We start from the raw sequence: 13,643 nt of genomic DNA, 5'->3' as shown, positions 1-13,643 counted from the left end.
TCAACATCAGTCCTTCCAAGGAATATTCAACTGATTTCCTTTAGGATGGACTGGTTGGATCTCCTTGCTGTCCAAGGGACTCTTAAGAGTCTTATGGTGTCTCAAGCTTACGGTGTGTGGTTTCGGATTCATGATCTCAGAAGAAGAGATGGGAAGGAGTTTATGAGAGGTGTTGGAAATGTCAACTGTCTTGATTGTAGTGATGGTATCATCAGTATTTGCATATGCACAAACTCATCAAGATTTACACATTAAATGTATGCAGCTCTCTATAGGCCCATTATACCTCAATAAACTTTTGAACTTTATACCTCAATAAACATTTGAAAACTTCTGGGAAACAATTCTATAGGTCCAGATGGTCCCTTAAGAATAGTGAATTTTATCAAGAATTTAAAGAAAAAAATAACACCAATTTAAAATGGAAGAGGAAAGATTTCCCAATTTATTTTACAAAAAGCATTATTCTGGTACCATGATCAGACAAAAACAGCTCAAAAAAAAAAAAAAAACAAAAAAAACAACTACTGACCATTAACCTCATTAAAATATATGTAAAAATCCTCAACAAAATATTAACAAGTCAAATCCAGCAATATATAAACATAAGGAAATTCAATCAAGTGGGGTTTATAATGTGAATGCAAGAGTGGTTCAAAAATAAATTAATGTAACTCACCATATAACAGTATGAAGAAAGAAAACCACTTAATTATATAAATAGATGCAGAAAAACCTTGACAAAACACCTTTCATGATAAAACTCCCAGCAACCTTGGAGTAAAAATCAACTTCTTCAAGCTGATCGGCGGCATCTACAAAAAACATATTGCTAACATCAGTTTAATGATGAAAAAACTGAGTACTTGGCCCCTACTAAAGGATAAAGCAAGGGTGTCAGTGTCTGTCTCATCACTCTGGTTCAATGTTACACTGAAAGTCTTAGCATAATATGGCAAGAAAAGGCATTTAGATCAGAAAGAATAAAATCAAATGTCCTTATTCTCACCAAGATCATCCATATAGAGAGTCTCAGGAAACTGACCTCTTAGAACTAATAAGTGAGTTTTACAAGGTTGTAACATACAAGATCAACACACAAAAATCTATCTTCAACTGTATTTCTATATACAAGCTATGAACACAGGAGACCAAAACAGAAAAATTAATGCCATTTATAATAGTTACCAAAAAATGAAATACTTAAGGTATAAATCTAACAAAACCTGTACATGTTCTCTAAGTTGAAAACCAATTAAATACCAAGAGATTACAGGATAGATTCCATCTCCCTAGGAGTTTTTACAATAACCCTTCCACTCACTGCAAAGTAGAAGGTTTAAGACCCTTTTCTAGAGTCAGCCCTGACAAAAGCATGTGCCTAACACTGACTAAGTTCCAAGGAGAACTAAAAATATGTCCATTGTTGTGTTGGGATTTTATCCAAATTAAAAGAGGAAAAAATTTGGGTTAGAACTCAAAATGCCAAATCATTTGCCTGCCGTATACAAACACACATATCTCACTCTTCCCATCCCACTGGGAGATCCTTGACAGAGAGCCAGTCACAGAACACAAGATAGGCAAACTCGCCCAGTTTTTATTATGGAGATTTTTTCCAACCTAACTCCAAAACAATCCCTCTAGAAAGTTAGATTTATGGCCTAACTTTATTTTCTTGGGCTCCAAAATCACTGCACATGGTGACTGCAGCTATGAAATTAAAAGATGCTTGCTCCTTGGAAGAAAAGCTATGACAAACCTAGACAACATATTAAAAAGCAGAGACATCACATTGCCGAGAAAGGTCTGTACAGTCAAAGCTATGGTTTTTCCAGTAGTCATGTATGGAAGTGAGAGGTGGACTCTAAAGCCAAGCAACGAAGAACTGATGCTTTTGAAATGTGATGCTGGAGAAGACTCTTGAGAGTCCCTTGGACTTCAAGGACGTCAAACCAGTCAATCCTAAAGGAAATCAATCTCGACTATTCATTGGAAGAACTGATGCTGAGGCTGAAACTCCAATACTTTGTCCACCTGATGTGAAGAACTAACTCACTGGAAAAGATCCTGATACTGGGAAAGATTGAAGGCAGGAGGAGAAGGGGATTACAGAGTACAAGATGGTTCAATGGCATCACCTACTCAATGGACATGAGTTTGAGCAAGTTCCAGGAGATGGTGAGGGACAGGGAAGACTAGCATGCTGCAGTCCATATGGTCACAAAGAGTCAGAAACAATTGAGTGACTGAACAACAAGAAGAAAAGTTAGATGAGACTATATGGAAAACAGGAATTGCTCAGACTAAAGGGATTCATCCATTCAAAATATTTGTTAAGGACCTACCAGGTACACTGCCAAGGACTGCAAAACACAGTTGAAGTTTCTCTCTTAAGGAGCTAACAGTCTAATGGTGAACACAGGTATTAAACAAATAAATACAGGAAATTAAATACCCAGGAAATTGAGGGGAGGGCATTTCTATGATTTGGAATGAGTTGATCTAACCACCTACACCAAGATATCTCAGATGATGCCATACTATGTCTTAACTAGGTTTCCCCTTATCAATCAACTAGTAGGAAAAAATTAAAATTGGGAGGGAGAAATAGAAAGAGAAACAAACTTTGGAAACAAAGGGTCTATCACAGGGCCCCAAAACATAACACAGTGTGTCATGCACTCAGCTTCTCTATCTTTTTGAGGCAATTGGTGAAAGAAATGAAAAAGGCAACGAGCCCCATCTAGTGGCCAGTATTTTAAATTTTCTTCTTCATATTTTATCACTCCTGAAACCTCTTAATTTTGTACATATTTATTGCCTAACTCCCTCAGTAAAATATAAGCTCCATGTGGGCAGAAACTTTCTCTATTTTGTTTATTATGGAATCATCAGGATCTAGAAGGCTGTCAAATACATAGTAAACCCTCCCATACAATAAGAATTTTTAAACACATGAATGAATATTTTATACACAGCATTTATCATCCCAACTGCATTTCTGATGTTTTTCCCTGAAAGTTTACCATTTGATTATTTAGCATCATATGGAATGTTTCCAGGCTTTGATAGCCATTTGTATCCTTGTACCATTTAGGAGTGAATCTTCTCCTTCTTTCTCTCCACAAAGGATTTCTTCATTATCCCTTCTTTAGAGACCTAGAGAACTAGGTGTCAGTTTATGTCTGCCATCGCTCTGGGGAACTACCTGGCATAAAGCATGAAGTACTGACTTTGGACCAGCAGCATTGCCAAAAGGACACTGCACACCAGGACAAATTGAGGGGAAAAGGACAGGAGCTGAGAACCTGCCGAGAGCCCTTAAGAGAGGGGCCTCTGAAGGCTGACAAGCTCCAGTGTGATCCAGGAATTCCAGAGGCAAAGTCAGACTGAGAAAGGAAGAAAAACACCATGCTGAGAAAAGCAATTTCTACCAGGGTCTAACACAGTGATACTTGTGTAGCAGCATTTTCTAATACCGTTAGCCAGAAGCCACACACCTAACCCATGTCTTGAAGGGCATAATGTCTCTACCAGCACAATTTTTATTGTTATACCTTACACATGGTCCCCATGTTTTGAATGAATTTTTAAAAAAATATTTATTTCTGCCTGTGCTGGGTCTTAATTGCTGTGCACAGGCTTTCTCTAGCTGTGGTGTGCAGTCTTCTTGTTGCAGTGGCTTCTGTTGTTGCAGAGCACAGGCTCCAGGAGCACGGGCTTCAGTAGTTTTGGCATTTAGGCTCAGCAGTTGCGTCACACAGGCTTAGATGCCCTGTGGCATGTGCAATCTTCCCCAACCAGGGATCAAACCTGTGTCCTCTGCATTGGCAGGCAGATTCTCAACCACTGGACCACCACGGAAACCCTGAATGAATTTTTATTACCCAACTGATTTGTAAAGTCACAATTCATTTTTGCTTTTTAAAAATTGTCCACAAATGTGAAGACTTTCTCATCCTCAGTAACCATGTTAATAATTGAATTGTTATTCAGTTCAGTTCAGTTCAGTTGCTCAGTCATGTGCGACTCTTTGCGACCCCATGAACCGCAGCACACCAGGCCTCTCTGTCCATCACCAACTCCCGGAGTTTACTCAAACTCATGTCCATCGAGTCGGTGATGCCATCCAGCCATCTCATCCTCTGTCGTCCCCTTCTCCTCCTGCCCCCAATCCCTCCCAACATCAGGGTCTTTTCCAATGAGTCAACTCTTCACATGAGGTGGGCAAAGTATTGGAGTTTCAGCTTCAGCATCAGTCCAAATTGCTATAAATGCTGCCAAATGTGTATTTGAGAAGGTACACAGGTAGACAAACAAATATAAAAAATAGATACATAGTTATGCTGGCCAATATTTCTACTATAATTTTTGAAATGTTTAAGCTAATGTTTGTACAGCTATCATAATCTGGCCAAAAAAAACACTAATTTACTGTAATAATATACATGCACACACAAAGAAATCCATTTAAAATAGCTGCATGAGACTGAAAACTAAACGTAACTCTTTTTTGACATAGTTGTATACATTTAAAGCAGACAACATGGTGATTCCATATACATATACACTGTAGAATGATTAAGGAGACCAAGATAATTAACACATACATCTCCCTCACACAGTTAACATAGGTAATTCTTGTCTGTGTGTGTGTGTGTGTGTATGTTGAAAATGCTTAAGATTTACTCTCAGCAACTTTCAAGAACATAACTCTTTATAGCAGGAGGAATGTAAGATGGGAAAGGTTCTAGACACTTGCAAACTTAGACTCAGTTGTCATTTTCTCCTGGATAAGGTCCTTCCTAGTAGTGCTCTAGGATTATGAGTAAAGGAAGAAGTTAGTTCTGCCTGCCTGACCCCTAGTACCTACAAGGGACAAATGCCACTTGAGAAGCATTTCCAGATTATAAGGCATTGCTAATATCTTTCACTTTGTTCTCCCCTCTGTTACTCTGTGGTCATCTGGAAGGTCCATGTAAAGTGAAGTGCCTTTGGTCAGCAAACAAGAGGGGTCAATAAACCATCACAGCAGTACTATGACTGCACATCAGGAAACCTATATGAAGGAGTTCAACAAAATTGAGGTTGAATTCTCTCTTACGTCAATATAAGAGGCCCAGAGCTAGAATGGTGGCTTCATGATATTAAAGCTCAGGCTCCTTCTCTCCCACCCATTTTTCTACAATCTTCAACTTGAAGATTCCACCTGGCGGTTCAAATAGCCAACATTTCTGCACTCAACCTGTCAGAGAAACCGCTAACCGAGAGATCAATAGGGGTGCTCAAGGCATTTCCTAGAAACAGCACAGACAGCTTCCACTTATATCCTATGGCTCATCAGCTACAGCAGAGACTGGGAATGCAGTCTTTAAGCAAGCATCCAAATACTCTGCTGAAATTTGGGAGTAGTACTGCTACAGAAGAAAAGAACACTAAATATTTGGGCATAACTAGCAGCCCCATCCTAAAGACTCTCTTTCCTTTTATCTTAAGGAACAATTGTACAGAACTTAGGAAGAAATGACAGTTCTAAGCTTTTTTTTTTTTTTTTAGGTCTATGGAGTCATTCAATCCTCAAAATAGCACTATAAGTAAAGATTCTATAATCTACATCCTACAGATAAGGAAACTGAAGCATAGAGATATGAAGTAACTCGTCCAAGGTTATACAGCTAGAAAACTGCACAGTTGAGATCTGATCCACACAGTTTGGCTTAACAAGCAGGCTATATTGCCTTCTCTCTGCTGTATCTCAGAATATTTTTAGTCTTCTCTATGAGGCAATGGAAGGAGAAGGCAATGGCACCCCACTCCAGTACTGTTGCCCGGAAAATCCCATGGATGGAGAAGCCTGGTAGGCTGCAGTCCATGGGGTCGCTAAGAGCTGGACACGACCGAGAGACTTCATTTTCACTTTTCACTTTTCACTTTCATGCATTGGAGAAGGAAATGGCAATTCACTCCAGTGTTCTTGCCTGGAGAATCCCATGGACGGAGAAGCCTGGTAGGCTGCAGTCCATGGGATAGCACAGAGTCGGACACGACTGAAGCGACTTAGCAGCAGCAGCAGCAGCAGGAGGCAATGGAAAAGGCTTTATCTCCATAAAGGAGATGAAATAACATGAAGTGAATGTCGTTCAGTCGTATCCAACTCTTTGTGACCCCATGGATTATACAGTTCATGGAATTCTCCAGACAAGAATACTGGAATGGGTAGCCTTTCCCTTCTCCAGGGAATCTTCCCAAAATAGGGATAGAACCCAGGTCTCCTGCATTGTAGGTGGATTTTTTACCAGCTGAGCCACAAGGGAAGCCCTTGGGAGATACTGCCTTTTTATTCAGAAAACAAATGAGCATAAGATATAAGTACACTCATTAGCTATATGTGACTCCTTTCTAGTTCAAAGGAGTAACTTATATAGCTCTTTCAAAAGGCAACATGACTACAAAGAATAATACACGGCTTGCTGCTGCTGCTGCTGCTGCTGCATTGCTTCAGTCGTGTCCGATTCTGTGCGACCCCATAGACGGCAGCCCACCAGGCTCCCCGGTCCCTGGGAGTCTCCAGGCAAGAACACTGGAGTGGGTTGCCATTTCCTTCTCCAGTGCATGAAAGTGAAAAGTGAAAGTGAAGTCGCTCAGTTGTGTCCGACTCTTAGCAACTCCATGGACTGTAGCCCACCAGGCTCCTCCATCCATGGGATATTCCAGGCAAGAGTACTGGAGTAGGGTGCCATTGCCTTCTCCATATACTGCTTAACATATCACAAATATTTGAATGCCCAGCATTTGGTCTTTGAATCACTTAATGAACCTGCATAAAAACCAGTAACAACAAATCAAACATACTTATGCTCCCTCTCTACTTAGTCACTTCAGTCACTCAGTCCTGTCTGACTCTTTGTGACCCCATGGACTGCAGCATGCCAGGCTTCCCTGTCTTTCACCACCTCCTGGAACATACTCAAACTCATGTCCATCAAGTTGGTGATGCCATCCATCCATCTCATCCTCTGTTGGCTGCTTCTCCTCCTGCCTTCAATCTTTCCCAGCATCAGGGTCTTTTCAAATGAGTCAGTTCTTCATATCAGGTGGCCAAAGTATTGGAGTTAAGCTTCAGGATCAGTCCTTCCAATGAATATTCAGGACTGATTTCCTTTAGGATGGACTGGTTGGATCTCCTTGCAGTCCAAGGAATTCTCAAGAGTCTCCTCCAACACCACAGTTCAAAAGCATCAATTCTTCGGTGCTCAGCCTTCTTTATGGTCCAACTCTCATATCCATAAATGACTACTAGAAAAACTATAGCTTTGACTAGACGGACCTTTGTCTGTAAAGTAAAGTCTCTGTTCTTTAATGTGCTATCTAGGTTTGTCATAGCCTTTCCTTTAAGGAGCAAGAGTCTTTTAATTTCATAGTTACAGTCACCATCTGCAGTGATTTTAGAGACCAAAAAAATAAAGTCTCTCACTGTTTCCATTGTTTCCCCATCTATTTGTCATGAAGTGATGGGATTGGATCCCATGGTCTTAGTTTTTTGAAGGCTGAGTTCTAAACCAGCTTTTTCACTCTCCTCTTTCACTTTCATCAAGAGGCTCTTTAGTTCCTCTTCACTCTCTGCCATAAAGACGGTGTCATCTGCATATCCGAGGTTATTGATATTTCTCCCAGCAGTTTTCATTCCAGCTTGTGCTTCATCCAGCCCAGCATTTCACATGATGTACTCTGCATATAAGTTAAATAAGCAAGGTGATGACATACAACCTTGACATACTCCTTTCCCAATTTGGAACCAGTCCCTTGCTCTGTGTCTGGTTCTAACTGTTGCTTCTTGATCTGCATACAGATTTCTCAGGAGGCAGGTCAGGTGGTCTGTTATTCCCATCTCTTGAAGAATTTTCCACAGTTTGTTGAGATCCACACAGTCAAAGGCTTTGGCATAATCAATGAAGCAGAAGTAGATGTTTTTCTGGAGTTTGCTTGCTTTTTCTATGATCCAACGGATGTTGGCAATTTGATCTCTGGTTCCTCTGCCTTTCTAAAGCCAGCTTGAACATCTGGAAGCTCATGGTTCACCTACTGTTAAAGCCTGGCTTGGAGAATTTTGAGCATTACTTTACTAGCGTGTGAGATGAGTGCAATTGTATGGTAGTTTGAACATTCTTTGGCCTTGGAATGAAAACTGACCTTTTCCAGTCCTGTGGCCACTGCTCAAGTTTTCCAAATTTGCTGGCATATTGATTGCAACACTTTCACAGCATCGTCTTTTAGGATTTGAAATAGCTCAACTTGAATTCCATCACCTCCACTAGCTTTGTTCATAGTGATGGTTCCTAAGGCCCACTTGACTTTGCACTCCAGAATATTTGGCTCCAGGTGAGTGATCACACAATCGTGGTTATCTGGTCATGAAGATCTTTTTTGCATAGTTCTTCTGTGTATTTTTGCTATCTCTTCTTAATATCTTCTATCTTAACATCTTAAGATAGATATTAAGATATCTATTATATATAACAGATATATTATATATTAAGATAATATCTTAATATCTGTTAGGTCCATAACATTTCTGTCCTTTATTGTACCCATCTTTGCAAGTTTCCACAAGCCTCATATCCTTACCCATCAGAGGGCAGAAAGAATGGAAACTACAATTATAGAAAACAAACCAAACTGATCACTTGGATCACAGCCTTATCTAACTCAATGAAACTATGAGCCATGCCATGTAAGGCCACCCAAAATGGACAGGTCATGGTGGAAAGTTCTGACAAAATATGGTTCCCTGGAAAAGGGAATGGCAAACCACTTCAGCACTCTTGCCTTGATAATCTTATGAACAGTATGAAAAGGCAAAAAGATAAGACATTGAAAGATGAAATCCTCATAGCCCAATATGCTACTGGAGAAGAATGAAGAAATAGCCCCAGAAAGAATGAAGAGCCTGAGTCAAAGCAAAAACAACACCCAGTTGTGGATGTGACTGGTGATGGCAGTAACGTCCTATGCTATAAAGAACAATATTGCATAGGAACCTGGAATGTTAGGTCCATGAATCAAGGTAAATTGGAAGTGGTCAAGCAGGAGATGGCAAGAGTGAACATAGACATTTCAGGAATCAGTGAACTAAAATGGACTGGAATGGGTGAATTTAACTCAGATGACCATTATATCTACTACTGTGTGCAAGAATCCCTTAGAAGAAATGGAGTAGCCCTCATAGTCAACAAAAGAGTCCTAAATGCAGTATTTGGATGCAATCTCAAAAACAACAGAATGATCTCTTTTCCTTTCCAAGGCAAACCATTCAACATCACAGTAATCCAAGTCTGTGCCCCGACCAGTAATGCTGAAGAAGCTGAAGTTGAATGGTTCTATGAAGACGTATAAGACCTTCTAGAACTAACACAAACACACACACAAAAGATCTCCTTTTCATCACAGAAGACTGGGATGCAAAAGTAGGAAGTCAAGAGATAGCTGGAGTAACAGGCAAGTTTGGCCTTGGAGTACAAAATGAAGCAGGGCAAAGGCAAACAGAATTTTGCCAAGAGAATGCACTGGTCATAGCAAACACCCTCTTTCAACAACACAAGAGACAATTCTACACATGGACATCACCAGATGGTCAATACCGAAATCAGATTGATTATACCCTTTGCAGCCAAAGATGGAGAAGCTCTATATAGTCAGCAAAAACAAGACTGGGAGCTCACTGTAGCTCAGATCATGAACTCCTTATTTCCAAATTCAGACTTAAACTGAAGAAAGTAGGGAAAACCACTAGACCATTCAGGTATGACCTAAATCAAACCCCTTACGACTATACAGTGGAAGTGACAAAATTTTCAAGAGATTAGATCTGATGGACTGCCTAAAGAACTATGGATGGAGATTCGTAACATTGTACAGGAGGCAATGATCAAAACTATCCCCAAGAAGAAGAAATGCAAAAAGGCAAAATGGTTGTCTGAGGAGGCCTTACAAAGAGTTGAGAAAAGAAAAGTGAAAGGCAAAGGAGAAAAGGAAAGCTATATCTATCTCAGTGCAGAATTCCAAAGAATAGCAAGGAGAGATAAGAAAGCCTTCCTTAAGTGATCAATGCAAAGAAATAGAGGAAAACAATAGAATGGGAAAGACTAGAGATCTCTCTACTTAAACCCCACTGAAATAACAATGAGGCAGTTCTGTTAAGCCATAACCCTGTAAGAGCCAAAACAGGGGGAATACAGTGACATGACAGCAAGACTAAAGATGTTAGAAAGCAAATAGGCAGGTAGACGTTTAGAGCAGACTAAAAACCTGAATCCCAGAGCAGTCACAAAGAAAGTCAAGAAAGCAACTACACTTACCCCCCCAGAACTCTCCAAAGATTCAGGATTAAACACAGGAGGGTCATTTAAAGTCCTTTCTAACAAAGAACTAGATCCCCAGATCCCCACAGCAAGTTCATTCACCCCCAATAACCGGTTCTCCTTCACTTCAGCAAGAGATTGGCAGTTTATACTCTGAAGAGTGTAAACAGAGAAAATCCAGGTCAGGAGAAACTAGGCAGAGGTGACTGTAGTGGGAATTCCTAATAGTGTACTTTCACATCCTTGGGAAATTCCACAGAATTAGCACCTGGAAAAACAGCATATATTAAGAAACTATGTTAATGATTATCTTTCATGCTTTTCTTAAGAATAATCTCCTTGTTACAAACCCCAAGGCCAGACCCAAAAGGGAGTATGACTGGGATCATGAAAGCATAGACCTTGGAACACTGGGTCGGCATCAGGCGTGAACGCTGCCTACCCTCTTGCTGATTGTTCCCGAGACTAGCCCAAAAGGGAACGGCCTGGGGTAAAAAACAGAGATCTGGACTATGTCAGTGTAGTGTCTTGGGAAAGATAAGATTAAAAAAAAAGTCTTGCAGTCTGCAATTAGGAATAAAAGCTGGACTCAGAGTGGACTCTGCACCTCAGTCCAATAGAGGCTGCATGTCCCCTGATCCATTGCACCAGATTTCGTGTTCTGCCTTCATTCTCATCGCTTGCTCCTGGACCGTTAGGGCCACAGGTGACTGTGGAGGGTAGAGCTGACATAGAGGAGTAAGTAGATGTCAGCAGAACAAACACCGTGATCCTTAGCGCTCTTTCCCTCCTTTGCCACCACTTGAGCCCAGAAAATATCATCTCTCCCTCTAACAACCTCCACAGATCTTTCTGCTTCTGCTCTGGGCCCAACGACAAGTCTCTTCTCCAAAGGAAGTGGAGTGTTTATTTTAAATGTGACTAAGATTACTTTATCCCTCTGCTTAAGGTTTTCCAATGGCTATGTCAATATAAAGTCAAAACTTTCTGTGGTCTTCATCTGCATGATCTGGTCCCTGTCTTCCTCTCCATCCTAATCTGGAAGGACTTTCCCCTGGATTACTGTGTTTTAGACATACTGGCCTCTCTCCTCACTTGCTAAGTTTACTCATATATCAGAGCCTTTTCAACTGCTATTTTCCTTTCCAGAATTACTTTTGGCAAGGCTGCCTCTTTATCATTCAGTTCTGGTTCAAATGTTACCTTCTCAAAAAAGACTTCCTGACTATCATATTTAAACTATCTGCAGTATCCAACCCTCATTGTTTCTTTCAGAGCACTTATCACCATCTGAAGTCAATGTATGTATTTATTTGATTATTGTCTGTTTCTTCCTCTTTAAGGTCTGAGACACTTTCTGTGCCCCATTACCCCCAGAAGGCTCGGCATCTATGCTGTCAATTCATGTATTTGTTAAATCTGAGAAAAACAAAAAACCAGTACCTGTTATAAGGGACTGAACTGAAACTTACCCTTAAGGTTTCAGTGTTGTTAGGAACTAGCCCAGATGTTTCCCGGTAAAATATAGCAATCTGACAGAATACTAACATCAGACAGTCACTCTCCAATTACGACAAAGTGACACAACAGACAAGCTCAAGCAATAATTGCGCCTAAACTCAGATAAAACAAGGTCACTGCCAACTACCAAAACAGCAAACCTCCTCCTCTCCTGACTAGCAAAAACACTGCTTTTTATCAATTATGAAATTAGCTTTGAAATTTTCCTCCCTTCTTCTACATGAGGTATGATACCCAATCTAATGATTATGCCCACTTCCTGACAGCACCCAAAACAGCATAAATCTCCATTTCCTTGGACCCTCCCCCCAAATCACTCAGTATAAGCCCAAATCCTCTAGGTCTCATCTACCAGTTTGTTATTGAAACAACCCACAGTTGCCCAAGATGTAAGCTCTCCCTCTATGCAAGGAGTAATAAACCCAAACTTTTAACTACAGGTGTGTTCCTTGTGGCCTCTTGGTGGAGAGTACTGACAAACCAATGTGCCTCACAGTAGCTCACAGTTTGGGGTAGATTCCCTACTATACACAGTAATTTCTCCAACCACCTAATCAACTTCAGAGTCTCCTGGTACCTAGTTGCAGAGTAGATTCCCTCAACCAAAGATTATCTTTGTTCTCCCCTCTGTAGTTGAATAACAAGCTACTGCCTTTCCCACTGGAGAAGGCAATGGCAAGCCACTCCAGTACTCTTGCCTGGAGAATCCCATGGACGGAGGAGCCTGGTGGGCTGCAGTCCATGGGGTCGCCAAGAGTCGGACACGACTGAGAGACTTCACTTTCACTTTTATACATTGGAGAAGGAAATGGCAACCCACTCCAGCGTTCTTGCCTGGAGAATCCCAGGAACGGGGGAGCCTGGTGGGCTGCCGTCTCTGGGGTCGCACAGAGTCGGACACGACTGAAGCGACTTAGCAGCAGCAGCAGCCCTTCCCACTCCTTCTATCCACTCGTTTTCTTAAATTAGGAAAGGAAGAAAAATCTAGTTATGAAACTCAATTCTTACCAGAACCTCTCCTTTCACTAAACACCGCCCTCAATAGATGAGTAATTCATGGTGTTCCTTTTTCTTTTAGCCGATTTTTCTCCTTCACCGTTGTGTCACTTTCCTTTTCAGTTTCATATCACATTACATTTTCAATTCTCTAATCGAACTAGTTTTACTGTTCAGGAAGGTGAAGTTCCTTTGTGCTTTTTTGTTCAACCCTCCACCCCACCCCCACCCCCACAGGTGATAAATACACGTACAAACCCTTTTGCACACTCTCTTTAGCCTTGCCTTCTCTGGCACCTTCTAATACCATTCTAACTACAGCCTTCCCCTCATCTAAGTCCTGCGGCCCCACCTCTCGCCCTTTCTTCCAAATCAATCCTTCCCTAGAACCCGCCCCAAACCAATCGGTCACATACATCCAATTAGAGCTGTGGACCTAAATTACATACCCAATCCCGGCCTTAGACAACCCCCCGCCCCATCCCACCCCTTAACCAGAACCGCCTCTATTCAGCAGCTCAGATCTGGCTCCGCGTCTCCACCTGCCTGGTCCAGTCCCCAGTCCCGGCTGTCCTCATAGCAAATCGCGTCCGAATCCAAGCCCCACAGACAATCCTGATCACATCGCAGCGAAACTCCATCCTGCGGGCTTACTCTCCCCTGACCTTTCGCCGCCCACTTCACCCCCGCCCCTACACAATTGCTTCCAGTCCGCGACTCCAGACAATCTCCGTTCAGGCTCCGCCCCTAAGCCCGAATCCCGCC

The 13,643-nt window shown here is 41.4% G+C and overlaps 1 long non-coding RNA gene across 17 annotated transcripts in view; it reads right to left on the bottom strand.

Annotated features, from left to right (window-relative positions):
* Nucleotides 1-13,643, bottom strand: part of LOC147375749 (uncharacterized) — a 56,643-nt gene that overhangs the window by 39,988 nt on the left and 3,012 nt on the right. For 10 of the 17 annotated variants that reach the window (XR_015160445.1, XR_015160449.1, XR_015160441.1 and 7 more), the window contains exons 1-2: nt 12,891-13,524; nt 680-815 (exon numbers count right to left, since the gene is read on the bottom strand). This is a non-coding gene — a long non-coding RNA (uncharacterized LOC147375749). Of the gene's footprint in view, nt 1-679; nt 816-12,890; nt 13,622-13,643 lie in introns of those variants that run through there. The other 7 variants (XR_015160448.1, XR_015160453.1, XR_015160455.1 and 4 more) reach the window with 3 other exon arrangements.

Source organism: Bos grunniens, chromosome 3, assembly GCF_055505025.1.
Source record: "Bos grunniens cultivar Pamir isolate PY7600 chromosome 3, Bosgru_T2T1.0, whole genome shotgun sequence".
NCBI lineage: Eukaryota > Metazoa > Chordata > Mammalia > Artiodactyla > Bovidae > Bos > Bos grunniens.
The sequence above is the reverse complement of the archived record's forward strand: the minus strand, read 5'-3'. Positions and strand labels throughout refer to the sequence as shown.